Here is a 4,307-nt window from a genome sequence, read left to right as displayed (position 1 = left end):
TATAAAGTGCATGTAGAAATTCCATGCCTCACAACCTCTTCACTAAAGATTTTGTGTAAAGTTCTATTCTAGTTTTGACTTTTCTATACAAAGAAAATATTTACATATTCTCTTGTTAAACATACATTCAACTAAAAGTCTTTGGTAATAAACTTAGCACATTTTCTATGGTCTTTTTTTTTTTTTTTTTTTGACTATTTAAGCAGTCTTTAATGAAAGCTGTGTAGGACACACCCCTACTCCTGCATCTCCTCAATCGTTTCTTCCTTGTGTTTGCCCTTCTCCTTTCCGACTTGTCGAGACTCGGCTTTCCTTTCCAGGATCTTTTGGCGGTCTCTGTCCAGCTGTAGCCTGGTGATACCCACCTTGCTGGGGTGGATGTCCGCATGGACGCTTGTGCCATTAGCCTTTTCTCGCTGCACTCGTTCGATGTAGATGACGTATTTCTTCTTAGACACTTGGACCACTGTGCCAATCTGCTGGCCTTTGTAGTGCCCTCAGACAGCCTGAACTTCATCTTTTTGAATGGGCATAGACGGAACATGGTACTTCTGCCTCAGCTCTTTGGAAAGCGGGGAAGACATGATCTTCCTCTGATTGTGAGAAGGTGCATTGAAATGCCGTTTGGGGTTCTTGCTTTGGTCGGAAGTCACAAAGGGATTGAACTTCATTTTGGCGGCTGCGATCCCAAGATGGCCGCAAAAGGAAAGAGGTCTCTACTCGACCTCTACGGTCTTACTTTAAACTTTAAAATTTAATCTCTGTGAGTTTGAGGCCAGCCTGGTCTACAGAGCGAGCTCCAGGAAAGGCGTAAAGCTACACAGAGAAACCCTGTCTCGAAAAACAAACAACAAAAAACAAACAAACAAAAAAATTTATTTGTATGCACTGAAAATTTTCAGCCCAGACACTCAATTTTAAAGTTTTATTAATCGTTTTAGATTAAATGTCTTATGGACAAGAACAATTTATAGTATAGACCATATTCTTTCTTAAAAAAATCTTTTTTCATGATAAATGTGCATTCCTCAATTGCTGATTTTTCAAAACATAATTTTCTGTCTTTAGTTGCTTATTGTTTCTTGATGTACATAAATATCTTAACATTTTATGAATAAAATTAATAAAATAAAATTAAAATAGTTTATTAAATAGTTCCTCTTTTGTTGAGATGATAGCAAGGTTAAAAGAAGTCTCAATCATTGTCTTTCGTTAGTGCCTTTAAAATAAATACACTGCAAATGTATTAAAAATGTGGAGCTTGCCTTAAGTTAAAATGAACCAACAAATAAAACACTCCGGAACAAAAAGATAACATCTACATCTTTGCCTGAAGCTAAAAATCGAGAAATGATTGCACAGTGGCTAAGGATGCACATATTATGTAATTTAAATGTACATAGCTGTTGTTATCTAAATGTACATTCTATGCTGATACATGTTAGGAAGGAACACAGCCACCACCCTTTCCTTTTAGCTCATGTAAAAGGCTGCTGTGATATAAAGAAAATACTACATGCATCAGAATAGTTTATTTATTCAGCTTTGCTCATGTATTTTTTATCTGTGACCCTTGCTCTTGCTTTCACTTCCACTGAACAGATCCATGTCACTCAGAACACATCCAAAAGCAGAATTCCACTAGAATACTATGGATTCCCTAGATCCCCTAGAACCTCTGCATAGACAAGAACTATCAAACAAGTTACAGCATCTTGATTTCCCAGACAACTGGGTTTTTATCACAAGACACAAAACATGAACTGACTGAAATAGTGCAGCTACATAAAACATCCACTAACATATTGCAAGAATACCTCTATTAACACAATTACAACAAGAGGTTGATAAAATTTGGCTGTTAATAACAATTATACATATATATAATCATTTTAACCTTATTATAAACACAATATATAATTATTTACTTTATTTCATAATCTCATACGTATATGTATATAGTGTACTGTGATCATCTCTCCTTCCATCATTTTCTCTTAGCCCCCTCCTCCAAAGCTCCCAACAGGGCCAGCTCCTGTTTTATGTCTTATTTGCATAAGTCCCACTGAATTTAATTAGTTTTTTTTTTATGTGCCCTAATTAATGAGTGGCTATATCACTGAAAAATAGGAACCCTCTTCCCATAACACATTGACTGCCTATGGATCCTCAGGGAAGGGGCACTGCCTCATGAACTCTTCCCATCCATGATGGACTGTTGATTGGTCCAGCCTTGTGCAGATCTTCTTCAATAACCCCTGCTATTGTCATTTCTTGAGTGAAACCGCCATGAAATGATGTTCATTTTTAAGATACAGTGACTACATTCCATGCCAACTTCATGCCACTCTCTTGACCAGTTATGAGATCTATTTTTCTTATTTACCTAGACACATTTGAATATTGAAGATCATTACCAAGGTAACGATTTTTATTTAATTGACTAGATGTTGAAATAACCTTCCTAATACTCCATTTCAGTTATGTGTATGTATCAGGAAGCACACTTGGAGGTTTAGTCTGGATATTTGCTTAAATATGTATTTCACTGTGATAGGAACTCATTCATTCAATAAGCAACTACTGATTTCCTACTCTGTTCCAAGAGTTAGAATGGGTACTGTTACAGGAAAGAAAAACAATATCTTCTGTCCAGAATGACCTCCCAGTCCAAAGACATATAGGTCAGCGGAACACTGTGTGAGAATGCAGTCAGTTCTTTTGAACAGGTAACAGTAAAGTTCACAAGCTCAACAGTCATGCAAGCTCTGCATGGAAGAACCATGTATTACTTTACTGAAAGTGAGCAGTTCGTCTTCAGGCAAGGTAGAAAAACACTAAAATTATCAGACCATGGGAAGCAAAAGGAGTTCCCTCACTCTGGAGCCTCGCCCCTGCTGAGAATCAAGAAGTCCACCAAGTTCTGCTGTGAAGGGTGCTTACACAGATGCAATATTTAGGGATTAAAATATCAATAAGAATAACAAGTCATCCTAAGGCTAGAGTGAGTAAGATCTCAAGTATGGCCTTTCTCCTTCCTCAAGCAGTTTCTGGGAATCTCAACAAGATAACTAACTTCTGTTTAGAATGAAAATATTCTATTTTCTTATACCCATGAGGTCAAGAATTTCACCTTATTAATTACAAACCTGTCAGATGCACTAGTGAGCCATCCTGTTAGCAGCTACTTGAGGGTAACTCACCAAAATCCTATAGATGGCTATTGTAAAGACAGTGAAATGAGATTCTGGTTGAGATTCCTATAGGCGGGACTAACAGAGAGGAGAATGGAGAGAACAGGAAGCTGGGTGAGAGAGACACTGCCAGTCGCCACCATGACAAGCCGCATGTGAAGATGCCGGTAAGCCACAAGCCATGTGGAAAGGTATAGATTAATAGAAATGGATTAATTTAAGCTGTAAGAACAGTTAGCAAGAAGCCTGCCACAGCCATACAGTTTGTAACCAATATAAGTCTCTGTGCTTACTTGGTTGGGTCTGAGTGGCTGTGGGACTGGCGGGTGAGAGAGATTTGTCCTGACTGTGGGCCAGGCAGGAAAACTCCAGCTACAAATGGCGTCCAACGTGTTGGCAAGAGTTTCCACCTAAAACCTGAGTAAAAAGATTCTAAAATGGAGCTAAAAACAGCTCCTAGTTGTCTCTTTCAAGCTAGCGGCAGCCTACATGTTTGAGCTACTATGGCAGGTTCCTAGCATGCACGCTCGACCTGCAGTATGGCGGGAATGAGGCCTCTGCAAGTGGCACATTAAGCTGTATGGTGGATTTAGCCTTTGCTAGTACAAAAAAAAAAAAAAAAAAAGAGGTTTCTGGGCTACACGCTGCTTTGATAGAAGCATAGACCCACTATTTCTGAGAGTTGATGGCTCCCAGAACTGGCAGAAAACGTATCACCACCATGTTGGGAAGCTGAAGTGGGCGGAGCCAGCAGCCATAGCACCAGTGCCGTTTCAGGCTTAGAAGGCTGCAGTTTAAAGCAATAGGCTCAAGCTAATATAAAAAAATAAGCCACGTAAAGATGGCTACCACACAGAGAATCTGGATTATGTTCTCTTTGATATTCGTAACTGAAGAAAAACATTTGATTGCAAAAGCTGTTGAGTTATGCCAAAATGTATATTTTAAAGGTACCTTGACTTCAAAATTTGGATGTAAGGATATGTTGCTTTGGAAAGGAGGCTCTGCTTTTGTTTCCATAGAAAGCCAGAGGCTATGGATTTGTTCCAGATTAAGATACATCAGGTTTGACCAGCCAAGACCACCTGAAAGGTCTCCGATGACACCATGGCC

At 38.9% G+C, this 4,307-nt stretch overlaps 1 pseudogene; it reads right to left on the bottom strand.

Annotated features, from left to right (window-relative positions):
- Positions 1-213: 213 nt before the first annotated feature.
- Positions 214-671, bottom strand: LOC131924385 (large ribosomal subunit protein uL24-like; annotated as a pseudogene).
- Between the last annotated feature and the right edge of the window lie 3,636 nt (positions 672-4,307).

Source organism: Peromyscus eremicus, chromosome 14 (assembly GCF_949786415.1).
Source record: "Peromyscus eremicus chromosome 14, PerEre_H2_v1, whole genome shotgun sequence".
NCBI classification, from domain to species: Eukaryota; Metazoa; Chordata; class Mammalia; order Rodentia; family Cricetidae; genus Peromyscus; species Peromyscus eremicus.
The sequence above is the reverse complement of the archived record's forward strand: the minus strand, read 5'-3'. Positions and strand labels throughout refer to the sequence as shown.